The following is a 15,043-nucleotide window of genomic DNA, read 5'->3' as shown; positions in this document are numbered from 1 at the left end:
AATTTGGTACATTCATTAGCGTATGAAACAGGAAACTCTTCCTAATGTTCTACAAAGTTATATTTATCTCGTTACAAACCGGTTTTAGACTTCTTACACAACATTCAGATGACAACTGAATCACGGTAACACGTTTAAAATAACATGAGACTTCCATTAATATCATAGAAGACACAAAAGATACAAATTGTTTACATAGGAAAATTTTACATTTTTTGTCTCCCAAAAATAATTACGTTAACTAGAGAAGGAAACAAATTTTTTAGGTGGAGATGTATTTAACAAATGATGAAAAAATAATTTTGAATTCATAATTTCAGCCTATTATTTTTAACGAAAACTTAATTTAACGGAGGGGAAAAAGGAAATTGCTTTTTATCATTTAACACTGTTAACGTTCTGGGTCATATGATTGTTGATTTCCAGCAGAGTCTCATTTCTGTTTTTCTTTACAGAAAAGAAAGCTTCTCTTTCTACATCGTAAGATTAGTTTTCTTTTAAAAGATGATCTGCCGAGGCTGAATCGTTCCTTTTTAATTTCCACCTTCTCTTTCTACATCGTAAGAGTCGTTTTCTTTTAAAAGATGATCTGCCGAGGCTGAATCGTAACTTTTTAATTTCCATCTTCTCTTATGTTCAGTTAACCTATCATAGCTCTGCCTAACTGACCAAAATATATTGTTTCCCACAGTGCTTCCATGTGATTTTATATACACCACTATGTGTAGTGTGTCTTTACTACTGAACAAATTTTTTCATATGCTGTTCGAGCTACAAAATGCTGGTATATAGTTACGGGACTTCAACTTTTTAGGGAGGTTATTAGAACTTTTGGCAGGATATGGGATGAAGCATCAGCTTTTTTACTGGTGACTGGTCCTTGTTCTCCAGTGTACAGAAGTGGTTAATTTCACGTGTTTTCTTTTTTCGTAGTGTATTATCAATTAGGGCCGAACTCTCGTCATTAATGGAAGCGTTATCTTTGATGGTCTGCAGTTCTGTTTGAAAGGCAGCTACAGATAATAAAACAGATATTAGGAGATGCACCTTTGAATGCAAAGCTGCATGTTTGTGGCTGTGCAGGTGCTGGGATTTTGCAGGGATTACACTCTCTGTGACCACGGTATTTCTGGAAACGCTAAATAAGTGTCTCTTTGTGTTGATATCCATATTAAGGTCCAAGAAATTTATGGAAGAGCCTCTCAGATCCTCTGTGAACTGAATTCTCTTGTGTTAGGGGTTCAGCTGCTGTAGTACCAGTCCACAAAAACAGCACATCATCCTCATATCTGAAACAAAAATTTTTGAAATTCAGTGCGTCCTTCTGTGAGAAATTTTGTTTGAAATTGTCCACGAAAATTTCGTATAGTATAAGGCTGAGAGGAGAACCAACAGCTTGGTCATCAGCTGACTATAGTAAGTGTTCTGAAAGTCTAATTAATTCTGTTTTACATACACTTCAGTAGCAAAGATTATATCATGTATTTCTACAGGATTTACTCTGCGTTTGCGCAAAAGATCTGTTAATATGTTTATACACGCATCAGTAGGAATATTTGCAAATAAGCTAGTGATGTTAAATGATTTTAGTTTAGAAATGGGTAGGGTCTTTGTATCTTTTATTTTATCAACAAGAGCTATGAATTTTTTATGCAAAACATGGGTTGGTTTACAATTGGTTTCTTTTTAATGATGTAATCTTTCTCTTTCGCTAAAAGTAACAAGGATCAGAAAAGGATGAAACTACTGGTCGTACTGGAAGGTCATCTTTATCTAATGTAAGTGAGCCATATAATCTAGAAGCCACTGGATTCATATTAACAAGCATACGACTGCTGATTCCAGACATAATATTTTTACACGATTTGATGGTAGTGTTTACTTGCTTCTTTTAAATTTTTTTAATGGCCTTTGGGCATCATCCATACATCTTGCCTCAGACCAGAAAAAGCAACAATTATCTGCCACATGCCTTTAATATGGTACGCAAATTCACATATTTACTACGTCATAACATAAAAATTCTTTTTTCCTATGTTCTTATTTTCCCTTCTACTATAAAATCGTACAAGAGGTCATAGACTTTTATGTCTTCTGTTATTAAAGAGTTTAAACGTTAGTTGGTAAGACGTTTCCAGAGTTCATCAGATGCTGTATTTGTTTCGTAGATTCTTGATATCTTTTGTGGCAGCCAAAGAAAATGTGTCTGACGTCTTCTTTACTGCCGCAATCACGTAAAGAAGATGTGATCATGTAGTGGCGGTAGAGATGTTGCTGGAATCTCCATTGAATGAATCGAAGCCGTGCCATTATCACTATAAACTTTTTCCCTTTATCTGCTATATTGGTACCAAGGACGTGGTCGGAGATTAGGTATCACTGTGGCGTAACGTGTCCCTTTAATTTCATAATACCGTTTAGATGTTTTCATTCAATCGGACCCTGTTTACAATCCTTGTGATATGAAGAAAGTCGTCAGGTAGCACTTTAACGTACTTCACTGAGTCCGTACATACAGCTTCTTTAACCTTGTTCATTGGATATTGCAGTCGGATCTTTCTGTAAATGCGGCCGACCGGAACTATCATGCAAATTATTCACTTTGATAACGTAATCACTTGATTGGGAAGAACTGAACTGCAGAAGTTGTGACGCTTTTGAAGATTATTCTCTTCTTAAACTTGCACAACGTACTAATTTCACTGCGCGAGAGAGTGTCACTACAGGGAGCAACAGTTTTTAAAACGTGGGCTACCAAATGTTTCGTAGAAATATCATCGCCTGACACACACCAGTAAGATCTACTTTCAGTTCATCTGTCTGTTTTCAGAGATTTTACACGATGAAACACATTTAATATGTTTATTTAAGACTTTGAGCTCAGTCGTGGTAATTCCGTTATATGATAAGTTCGTTATTCGATCAGAAAGCTGTTAATTCTGAACAGGTGTTGTTGGTGGTTTATCTTTCTTTAACTGTAACCGTTTTTCATTTTGGCGCCGATACATTTCGTAGACAATTGCAGTTTTGTCCTCTGTGTAAATAACGCCTGTGTAAGTTGTACATCAGTTTTATCGACATTTGCGACATTCAGTTGTCACCGGAAGATGGCCTAAGAAACCGGAAGCTGGTTCGTGATCACATAAATATAATTTTGTAGAACATAGTAAGTGTTTCGTATTAAATATTATTCTCATATCCTGCCAAGCACCGACGGAAAATTCAGTTAATGTTTCATATGGAGGACTCATCTGCATTCTCTCTCCAATATCCTGTTAGCAGACAGGGCCAAGAACTGCAGCAGACCACCAAACGTCATTGAGTCGACGATAACAGGATAGCTCGAGCAAATATCACGGAATAGGAGCTGTGGTGGCGAATAAAAGCAGAGAGGTGAAACGCCAGCTTTTCGCTCCAGTGGACGCTCGGCTGGACCGTGCAGTTTAGCCTCCGGATCTGAGAAAGCTGGCCGCCTTACGTCAGCTCCGCCGCTCCACCGAGCATTACCCAAAAACAATGAATCACTCTGAAGCGTGCCGACTGAAAGTGTCACGATAGAACGTAAATTTAAAACGCGCCGACTCATCCTCTCGGCCTTGAACGGAGTCAGTGGAAGAATCCAGAAAGACTCCAGAAAAACGAGCGGAGGACTTGGACAACAATAGCCGTTAGTTACGCTTCGGAGGACGGACCTGTCACTGGGCAAAATGCTGTTGGCAATCGCGAGAGAGGCGGGAGCCTTTTTTGTTACATCGGGCCACCGGATCTGCAAATGTGACGCAAGAGACACGCCTATGATTCGCATCAGTGATGTAATTCGAATTGATGTCAATGGCGTTCCGTAAATCACTGTATTTTTGCGAAATGTTTTCCTAGTGGCTACTTTTCCTACATTCAAGGTGGTATGGTAGTGTTCCATTGTCTTGCCTTGTCCCTCATTTAGCCTTTGGAACAAATACCTAAATCTGGACTTCTTCTGAACGGTGATGGGCTGGGCGCATGTTTTACTATCTAAAGTGATTGACAGTAATGAGTTTTGTAAAGTGTATAAAAATTACTGTTACGTATATGATTGTGATAATCCTCACTAGCTTTCTAGCTACTCATTACCACCCTGTGTTCCGCTTCCGATGCGTCCTAACAAAAATGCTACAGTTTCTAAATCCGAACTTCTTGAAACCTTTGATTCACCTGCTGTAGAAAACCAAAGAGATGTACATTTAATTTAGCAGATTTGATTAGAAGATCAGCGATCATGTCATTCATAGATAAAAAATTGCTGAAGTGCGAGTAGACCTCACACTCCGATGGTTCAGTACAAACTTAATTATGTATACAGACATTTCATTCATCTCAGGAATAGAGGATCTCGACCATTTTTACCTGTTATCGATATTGATACTGGCAAGATATCGGACCCAAGAATTCCAAGACTTTCGACAATGTTTTAATTTTAAATTTAGTTTTTTTGTCTTAACAAACTGACAGACATACAGTCGTGTAATACGACAAAAATATATTTTTTCGTGTGATACAATTAGAAATTGGCAATTTTCGTATTTTTTCCGTTACTTGTATTATAGAACCTTGTTTCTTGCCAAATTTCATGATTCCAAGTCAATAGGAAGCACACTATACGTTTTGGTGAATGAGTTTGCAGCTATCGAAATACACTGAGGTGTCAGAAGTCATGAGATACCTCCTAATATCACATTGGGCCTCCTTTTGTCCAGTGCAGTGCATCAACTCGACGAGGCATATACTTAAAAAGTAGTTGGGAGTCCCCTGCAGAGATATTGAGCCCTTCTGCCTCTACAGCCATCCATAATAGCGATAGTGTTGTCGGAGCAGGATTCTGTGCAAGAACTCATCACTCGAAATTTCCTCGTCGTTTGGCTGAAAATCGTCTCCAAGTAGCCGAGCGTAACCATTTCCAGTCAAAGAGCGGTTCCGTTGAACCAGGGGGCCCAGTCCATTCAATGAAAGCACAGCCACGCTGTTATCTGGCCACCACCAGCTTGCACGGTGCCATCTTGTCAACTTGGGTTCATGGCTTCGTGCGGTCTGCTACTATCAGCTCTTACTAACTGAAAAAGGGACTCATCAGACCATTCCACGAATGTCCAGTCGTCTAGGGTCCAACCGATACGGTCACGAGCCCACGAAAGGCGCTGCAGACGACATTGTGCTGTTAGTAAAGGCACTCGCATCGGTCGCCTGCTGCCATAGACCGTTAACGCCAAATTTTGCCCCACTGTTCTAACGGATACGTCCGTCGTACGTCCCACATTGATTTCTGTGGTTATTTCACGGAAACGCCGCTGCTCTCGGTCGTCAAGCGCAAGCCGTCTGCCACTGCGTTCTCCCTCCCAAGTAATGCCTGAAAGTTTGTATTCTCGGAACATTCTTGACACTGTGGATCTCGGAATACTGAATTCCCTAACGATTTCCGAGAACACATGTCCCATACGTATAGGTCCGCCTACCACTCCGCGTTCGATTTCTGTTAGTTCCTTTCGTGCGTCCATAATCTCGTTGGAAAGCTTTTCCTATGAATCACGTGAGTACAAATGACAGCTGCGCCGAAGCACTGTCCTTTTATACCTTGTGTACGCGATACTACCGACATCTGTAGTGTGAATATTGCTATCCCGTGACTTTCATCATCTCAGTGTGTGTGACATAAGTGGTCGTATCTTTTGACTGCATTCACTTAGAAGTTTAAATTTTTTACATCGCGAAGACGTAAACTGCAACTTGATAACTGTACCAGTTTGCGAGAAAAAGGGTTCTTAACAGTCGGACAGCAGAGAGACGGATGAACGAAAAATGGATTTTTAAGAGCTTAGTTCTTACCAACTGAGGTGCGGAACCCTAATAATGAACAACGCCACAAAGATCTAACCCAAAGAATGCACATGTGTGGTGACTTTGTCCTGAGCATAATGAGTTAGAGGACACTCGTGAGGCCGGCCGATGTGGCCGAGCGGTTCTAGTCGCTTCAGTCTGGAACCGCGCGACCGCTCTGGTCGCAGATTCGAATCCTGCCTCGGGCGTGGATGCGCGTGATGTCCTTAGGTTAGTTAGGTTTAAGTAGTTCTAAGTACTAGGCGACTGATGAGCTCAGATGTTAAGACCCATAGTGCTCAGAGCCATTTGAGCCATTTTGAGTACAGTCGTGGACTCGAACACCCCTCGGGCAGCTACCAGCGACTGTTCATCTTGGCAGCCTGAACACTTGTCAGATTTCGTTAGTAGTTCCTGTTGCGGTTTTCTGCCTTACGAGCAGAAACTGTTAGCACCACTTCATGGCAGTCCCAAAGAAGACAGTATCACCTTGCCTGATAACCGCTGAGTCCCTGTATCTTTCTCGGCGGTCAGGAAATCCACCTGATTTCGTTGCTCTCTTTCTTCTTTCTTATGTCTGAGTAATAGTGATACACGGAGCACTCGTCCATGTCATTAGGCCGCTAAAGATACCATCCCTAACGGTCAGACATAACTATGACATATCCGCTGCTGCATCTGTTCGTGTGCCTTTTGAGTGGATGTCTGTGATTGTGGAACTCAGTGATAGGAGGGCTCGTCCAGTTCAAAAAAGTCGTTAAAATGTTGAAAATTGATCAATGACTATTTTTTATTTTTTCCACTATCGCCTCCATTGTGATACGCCGGTCTTTGGGCCTCTGCTTATCTTGCGATTCCCAATTCGTTACAGGGATATTGTCTACCAGTTCGTTCTTCGCCATTCAGCCTTGCCTGACCACCCAAGGAGCCTAATTGTAATTTTTAATTTGCAATTGTAATTTGTGCCGTCCAAGCCGAAGACTTGACCCACCGACACCTGTGCTGGTAAAGAGCCGACTCTCATGTACATCCTTCGGAATGGCCATCCTGCTTCACGCAGGTCCTCGAAGCTACGTGGCTAACGTTTATTTAGGTATACTTCTTACGTTTCTCGATGTCACCACAGCACCTTCAGCAATCAAATCCACTTACTTTGATATCAGCGTCTTCCTACTGAGTACATGGTTTTTGTTCCGCCAGCACCACTGCGCTTTGAACTACTGCCTTTGTTGAGCTCTCCCACAGCCCATTGCAAATAGGATGTTTATAAGTTACGTGTTTGTAGCGTAGTGGCGCAGTAGTAAGACACTGGACTTACAAATGGGAAGCCAGTGGTTCAAATCCCTGTCCAGCCATCCACATTTTGGTTTGCCCTGGTGTCCCTAAAGTATTTAACGCAAATGTCTGGATGGTTCCTTTGAAAAGTCACGTCTGATTTCCCTCCACACCTTTACCGTATTGAGTTCGTCCTCTCTAAGGACTACTCCCTCGCTGTCAGAAATAGAACACACGATTTATGAAACATGAAAACACACAGAATAAAGTGTACCGGTACATCATTCCTAAATGACACTCATCCAAATTCGTTAAAGTGATGTTATAATGTGGCAGTACTCGGTGAAGACAATACATCATTCACGATAATCGCCGGCTGTTGTGAGCGAGCGGTTCTAGGCGCTTCAGTCCGGAACCGGGCGGCTGCTACGGTCGCAGGTTCGAATCTTGCCTCGGGCATGGATGTGTGTGATGTCCTTCGGTTACTTAAGTTTAAGTAGTTCTAAGTTCAAGGGACTGATGACCTCAGATGTTAAGTGCCATAGTGCTCAGAGCCATTTGAACCATTTTTGCATCAAGAGCAACACAATAACTCACCTTCGCAGGCGTGGCCAGAAATAAGAGATAGGTCTGTGTGCAAATGTTTACATACAAATCCCTGTTCGAACCGAGAGCCGTCCCTTGTCAGAGGACGTCCAGTTGAGGTATTGGCGTGCAAAATTCCAGCCTTCGCCGCCGATAAACAGCAGTCGGAAAGGGTGCATGAACCAATCGCGCGCTGTGAAGGTTCATATGCAGCAACATTCGCTGAGCGGTCGTTTATGGGAGACAGTTGGTAGCCGCTTGGTTCATCCGTGCAGTCAGTTGATCAACAATTGCACCTCTGTTCACCCTTGCACATCTCAGCAGCTGTCGTTCACCCCTGTCATCTGTGGTCAATGGTGCATCAGATTTGCCTTGCCGCCGGTTTTGGATAGCGCCATTTTGCTGTATATACCAGCTACTGCCTCCACCTGCCGCAAGTTGACGTTGAAACTAGACGGTGGGCATATTAATGTGACTGGGCAGCGTAGTACCAGTATTGCTATAAATCTGTATTACGTACTTCTCCACAGGCAAGGCGAAGACAGAGTGTATTGAAATGACTCTGTTCATTGACGTATGATTTATATATAAATTATGAGATGGGACAGCCAAATATAACTTTTGATCGTAAATGCCACACAAAAACATCGTTCTCGGCCAACGAGTCGTCGAACCAATATCGCGACTACGAACAACGTCTACAGCAAGAAAGCCGCTTTGCAGTTAATCTCCATACTAACTGTCCGCCTCCTTAGCGCAGCGGTGGCATTACCGCTTTCTACACTAGGGGGCCTGGGTTCGATTCCCAGCAGGGCACTGGGTGTTGTGTGCCCTTGATTATCATTTTCCCATCGACATTGGTGCGCAAGTTGCCGAAGTTGCGTCAACTAAAAAGACTTGCAATACGGCGACCGAACCCCGAAGAGGGTGTCCCATCCAATAAATGCCGTATTATCATTTCATTTTTTTCCATGCTAACTAAGCCTTCCGCTCCAAAATGTGCAAGAATTGATTTACAATCAGTCAAAAACCACTTTGGCTCATGATGAAAGACAACAGACGCAAAAATAAATCACGGAGAATTGTAATAAGACGTCGAAAGTCGCCGGCCGGTGTGGCCGAGCGGTTCTCGGCGCTTCAGTCTGGAACCGCGTGACCGCTACGGTCGCAGGTTCGAGTCCTGCCTCGGGCATGGATGTGTGTGATGTCCTTAGGTCAGTTAGGTTTAAGTAGTTCTAAGTTCTAGGGGACTGATGACCTCAGATGTTAAGCGCCATAGTGCTCAGAGCCATTTGAACTATTTTTGAACGTCTAAAATCAATCAAATCAGTTCACACGACGGAGCTGAATCAGGTCTCCATAAAAGGAGCCAACGGAAAGAGAATAAATGCTTTCATTCAGAAAACGTATCATTACACCCACACTACCATTTTGACACGCACATTAAAATCATAGCGAACAGTTATAGTAATAATTACAGACACGTCATAGTTCAAACGCAATTTTGCAAGTGAAGATTCACAGTTTTAAGCAAAATAATTTAAACAAATTGCTCAGCACAATGCAGTGTGGAACAAACCTTAAACAATTTCTCGCTGCAAGTGTCCGGAAGTATTTGCAGACTTTAATAAAAGTTTCAATGGCTCTGAGCACCATGGGACTTAACTGCTGAGGTAATCAGTCCCCTAGAACTTAGAACTACTTAAACCTAACTAACCTAAGGACATCACACACATCCATGCCCGAGGCAGGATTCGAACCTGCGACCGTAGCGGTCACGCGGTTCCAAACTGTAGCGCCTAGAACCGCTCGGCCACTCCGGCCGGCATAAAAGTTTCATTTCTGTAAACTGTTAACGGCATTAATGATTTGTGAAATTCCAACATTCTGCTAACAAATGACTTAATGCGTAGTAATTAGTTGCATCAGTGATATAGAATGCTTAAATGTGAACTATTTAGCTGTAACTGCCAACGGCCTTGCCACGATGGTAACACCGGTTCCCGTCAAATCACCGAAGCGCTGTCGGGCTGGGATAGCACTTGGATGGGTGACCATCCGGTCTGCCGAGCGCTATTGGCAAGTGTGGTGCACTCAGCTCTTGTGAGGCTAACTGAAGAGCTACTTGATTGAGAAGCAGCGGCTCTGGCCTCGTAACCTGACATACGGCCGGGAGAGCGGTGTACTCATCACATGCCCCTCCATATCCGCATCCAATGACGCCTGAAGGCTGTGGATGACACTGCGGCCGGTTGGTACCGTTTGGCCTTCATGGCCTGTTCGGAGTTTAGTTTTAGTTTTAGATGTAACTATATAAATGTTATACCGGGAAATTATATCATAAATCAAGCGACAAAGCCTCAGGCAATGCTTCCAAAGTGAACAAATACGGTCGGAACTAATCACCATTAACTAGCAACTAAGACAGAAAATTAAAGAAATAGTAAGAATACTGATTGCTTAATTAATGAACACACAGTAACTGACTATAATAAACATGGATGGACGCTGTAAGGAGGCCGAAAACTTGGATTTAACTTAATGTCATCTGTGCGTTGCATAAACATTCATTGTGATCAAGAGATCAAGATTCACACAGAAGCTACACCATTTCTTAAGGTGCAGAAACAATGCTGACGTTTTAACACTACAGGCAGTATGAAATATCTGCAGTCGGCACCTCCATTCCCCACTGTGACCGAGCGATTCTAGGCGCTTCAGTCTGGAACCGCGCGACCGCTACGGTCGCAGGTTCGAAGACTGCCCCGGGCATGGATGTCTGTGATGTTCTTAGGTTAGTTAGGTTTAAGTAATTCTAAGTTGTAGGGGCTGATGATCTCAGATGTTAAGTCCCACTGTGCTCAAAGCCATTTGACCCATTTTGTGAACCTCCATTCCCTGGCCATAATTACGAGCAAACCATTGCTCATTTAAACATCTTGGGCGTGTTTTTGTCTCAGCTTTCGCATCTTTAACAGGTCAATGAGTATTTATTGAAAATCAATCGCAGTAACCGGGCCAGGAAACTTGCGCACGCCGGCCGCGGTGGTCTAGCGGTTCTAGGCGCGCAGTCCGGAACCGCGCGACTGCTACGGTCGCAGGTTCGAATCCTGCCTCGGGCATGGATGTGTGTGATGTCCTTAGGTTAGTTAGGTTTAAGTAGTTCTAAGTTCTAGGGGACTGATGACCACAGTAGTTAAGTCCCATAGTGCTCAGAGCCATTTGAACCATTTTGAAACTTTCGCACGTCTGGTCTTGTTGTGTGGTGGTTCTGCATCCCCCTGTATCTCGCCTCTCACTGCGCTCCGCGAGCACCAGCAGTCAGAATGCAATTACGACAATTCTCACATGACAACTCGTCTCAGGCAAGCGCATTTAACAGCAGTTACTATTAGCCTACTGCCAGCTGGGACACATTTGCTACGTGGTTCAACAGTGCTAGTTTTTTAAAACGATTACATTTGGTGCCCTGACAAGCTTCTTGAACTAACCAATACAGGCATCACTGTTCGCATCGCAAGCAGAACGGATTCAACAATCTCTGTTTCACGCGTTTTCTAATTGTCACTAGATTAAAAGTCCGTATAAGAGTTACTGCTTTCAATTTGGAGGAAATTTAATTTCGATTGTAAATATTACTCCACATTTAGGTGAATGCACCTCGAAGCATGATGAAAACGAGACAACTCTGACAGTCAAGAAATTTGTTATTTTCTCAATTGCTGTCACTGTTTTCAGATCGTAGGTTTTTCGTCTTGTGTTAAAACGCCAAGACTTATTACTATCAATCTGGAGGCCTTGGATATCAAAATTATGACCATATTAACGCTACTTAGAAGCTTGCTGCCTCAGCAGTGGCTAGTAACGAAAAGGGCAAGTGAAAGGTACAGTGTTCCGTTTAGAAACACTGAAAAGAAAGTGCCTCGATTCAAAGACGCTATACTGAAATGAGCAGTGATGAGGGAGAAGCAGTGGCGGTTTAAGGCGCAAGCGATACATGCCACCGCTTGGGACGCCACAACTATGGGGATTTCTATGCAGGACATATTACAAAAGTAACGACGGCATGGTGCACCAAGCTGAGAAGAGCGCCAGAGCCGTATCACAATTAGTGGCGAAAACCGTCTCGGATGTCCACGAATCGACCCTGGAAAGAAGAGTGCCTCAAATAAGTCAAAAAATTTTCAAATGTGTGTGAAATCTTATGGGACTTAACTGCTAAGGTCATCAGTCCCTAAGCTTACACTCTACTTAACCTAAATTATCCTAAGCACACTCACCCATGCCCGAGGAGGACTCGAACCTCCGCCTGGATCAGCCGCACAATCCATGACTGCAGCACCTCAGACCGCTCAGCTAATCCTGCGCGGCCTCAAATAAGTCCTTGTCCTTCTACGGAGCCGGAAAATTCGAGGTTTCATATCTTTGCACATCTGAAAGAGAGAAAAGGTTATACTTCCCAAACTTGCCTGATGAAAATTTACTAAATGTGAAAGACATTACGTGTATAACTGACCGTCTATACAATTAAATCTAGCAGAAACTGGCCTTTCTCAATGAAAATTTTCCTTTACTCTGTCAGTTACAGATGTCTGTCTTAACATTTATTGTGCAACTTTTAAGATACGTCTGTGGTATATATCAACATAGGAAAAAACAAGTGCGAATTTCCCATTGGAGAAGGAGTAAAGCAGGACGATCCTACATCCCCGAAGCTATTTATAGCAGTTCTCGAGATGGCTATGTCCAAAATTATTTGGAGCAACAGAGGAATAAAGATAAATAGTAAAAGGCTCACCAACCTGAGATTTGCTGACGATACAGTGGTCCCAGCTAACAGTAAGATGGAAATGCAGTGATCTATAATAGACTTAACAGATCGTTGTCAGGAAGTTGGACTTAAAATAAATCACTCTAAAACTAAGGTTATTCATAATAAGTGGGTAGCTGCAGGACAAGTAACACTGAACGGCAACATCCTAAACAATGTTACAGAATACGTTTATCTGGGGCAATTAATTAACACAAAAGGGGATTTGAAACCTGAAATTTTTCGTCGAATTAAACTGGGTTCGAGGGTTTACGGAAGGAATGCAACAGTTTTCAAATCTAACATGCCAGTCCACTTAAAGAAGACAGTTTCTGATCAGTGTGTCCTACTGGTTTTAACGTGCGGGTGTGAAACTTAAAACTGCTCAGAGAGCTATGGAAAGGCCAATGTTAGGTCTCACTAAGAAAGATCGACAGAAAAGTGAAGACATTCGAGCAATAACAGGAGTAAAAGGTATATAGAACCGGTTAAGACTCTAAAATGCAGTGGGTAGGACATATTGCACGAAAGAACGATGGAAGATGGACAAAATCGGTTTTAGAATGGAGTCCCAGAGAAAAACGAAGACCACCAGGAAGAACACCTGATCGCTGGGATAAGGAACTCAGGGAAGTTGCGGGCTTCAACTGGCAGAAGACAGCAGCGGACAGAAATGCATGGAAAAACCCCTTAAAATGTATGTAATAACTTAAAGAGGCTACATCTTGTGTAGACTGTATTAGCTGAACAATAAATAAATAAATGTACATACCCTTCTAACAAAGTATTTCAGGAGTTTTAATGGTTTAAATAATCTTTTGTCTCGTAAATTTGGTGATTTCCACTGGTTTCAAGACATCTGGGGAACTAGCTCGGTTTTTTTTGTGATTTTGCCATCACTGTTAGCGATGCTTCCAAAATTTATAATATTTCCATAAACTGTGAAACTAGACGTAAAGGCTAACGGTTTATGATGATCTTCAAGCAATTCGTTCAACTATCACTACAGTCGAAACAAAGAAAACGTGGCAAGGTTGTCTCTGGTGATGGCATAGTTTCCGAATGTTTAATTTCATAAATTTACGTCAACAAATTTTGAGAATTTTACTTTGTAAACAAAATAAATACTATTAAATTATCGTCAAGGGATAAAATGCATTTACCTGAATCGATTGCCTTATTTACAAGACAAAAATTAAGGATGATTATAGTTACGATTTTTCAGTTTATCTCAATGAATATCTTCCACTGCGCTTTACTATACTGACACTGACGCACAAGAGGGGCCTCGATCCTGCTGTCATGTCCCGTCATCTTGTTATGGTCGACGGCAAGGAGAGCTCAGCGTTTCTAGTCACGTAAAACGTGTAGGTAGAGGGTATATGTCTTCCAGTATGACTAATGATTATGCCATACACCATAAGTAGATCCAACACACTTCGGTGCACTCGTAACGCAAAATGTTCATGTCGCCGTCCCCATCCCCGTCCATCACTCCTGAAATGCAATGAGTCAGACGACCTAAGGTTGTTGAACATAACCAGTGCATAAGAAGCGCAGGTGAAAGCCCGCGAACCGTGCAAGGCGACGGAAATGCCGCCCGACCTTCTGTACTGAGAAGAAGGCCGGTCGTGTTAGTCGTATTATGCATACCCAGAAGGATGAAGAAGAAGAAGACTTCAGAACAGCAGAAGCTCCGCCATCGCTCCCGTGATCTAGCAACGTTGCTTCTAGTCTCTGGGTACGTCCTAGTTTGTAAGTTTCTGATAATATGCAATCCACATTCTACATCTACATACACACTCCGATAGCCACCAAGCGATGTGTGGCGGAGGGCACAATTCGCACCAAAGTCATATCCCCCCTCCTCTGTTCCACTCGCGGATGGCACGAGGAAAAAACGACTGTCTGAACGCCTCAGTACGAGCTCTAATTTCCCTTATCTTTGAATGGTGATCATTGCGCGATTTGAAAGTTGGTGGTAATAATATATGCTCTACATCCTCGGCGAAGATCGGATTCCGGAATTTAGTGAGCAGCCCCTTCCGTTTAGGGCGTCGTCTATCTGCAAGTGTATCCCACTTCAAACTTTCTAAGAGATTTTTAACGCTCTCGAGATGGCTAAATGTACCAGTCACGAATCTTGCTGCTCTTCTTTGGACCTTCTCAATCTCTCGAATGAGACTCGACTGGTAAGGTTCCCATACAGACGAACAGTACTCTAAGACTGGACGAACTAACGTATTGTAAATAATTTCCTGTGTTGAAGGACTGCATCGCTTTAGGATTCTACCAATAAACCGCAATCTAGAGTTCGCCTTGCCCGTTACTTATGTAATCTGATCATTCCATTTGAGATCATTTCGAATAGTCACATCCAGATACTTGACGGATGTTACCGCTTGCAAAGACTGGGCATTTATTTTGTACTCATACGTTAATGGTGATTATCGCCATGTTATACGCAGTAGGTAACACTTACTAATATTGAGAGATAACTGCCAATCATTACATCACGCATTTATT

General features: G+C 42.5%; 1 long non-coding RNA gene across 1 annotated transcript in view; it reads right to left on the bottom strand.

Moving 5' to 3' along the window:
- Positions 1 to 326: 326 nt before the first annotated feature.
- The window catches only part of LOC124777603, a 126,791-nt gene continuing 112,074 nt past the window's right edge, over positions 327 to 15,043 (bottom strand). Inside the window, exon 3 of the long non-coding RNA XR_007015754.1 lies at positions 327 to 1,289. This is a non-coding gene — a long non-coding RNA (uncharacterized LOC124777603). The remainder of the gene's footprint in view (positions 1,290 to 15,043) is intronic.

Source organism: Schistocerca piceifrons, chromosome 2 (assembly GCF_021461385.2).
Source record: "Schistocerca piceifrons isolate TAMUIC-IGC-003096 chromosome 2, iqSchPice1.1, whole genome shotgun sequence".
Taxonomy (NCBI): domain Eukaryota; kingdom Metazoa; phylum Arthropoda; class Insecta; order Orthoptera; family Acrididae; genus Schistocerca; species Schistocerca piceifrons.
The sequence above is the reverse complement of the archived record's forward strand: the minus strand, read 5'-3'. Positions and strand labels throughout refer to the sequence as shown.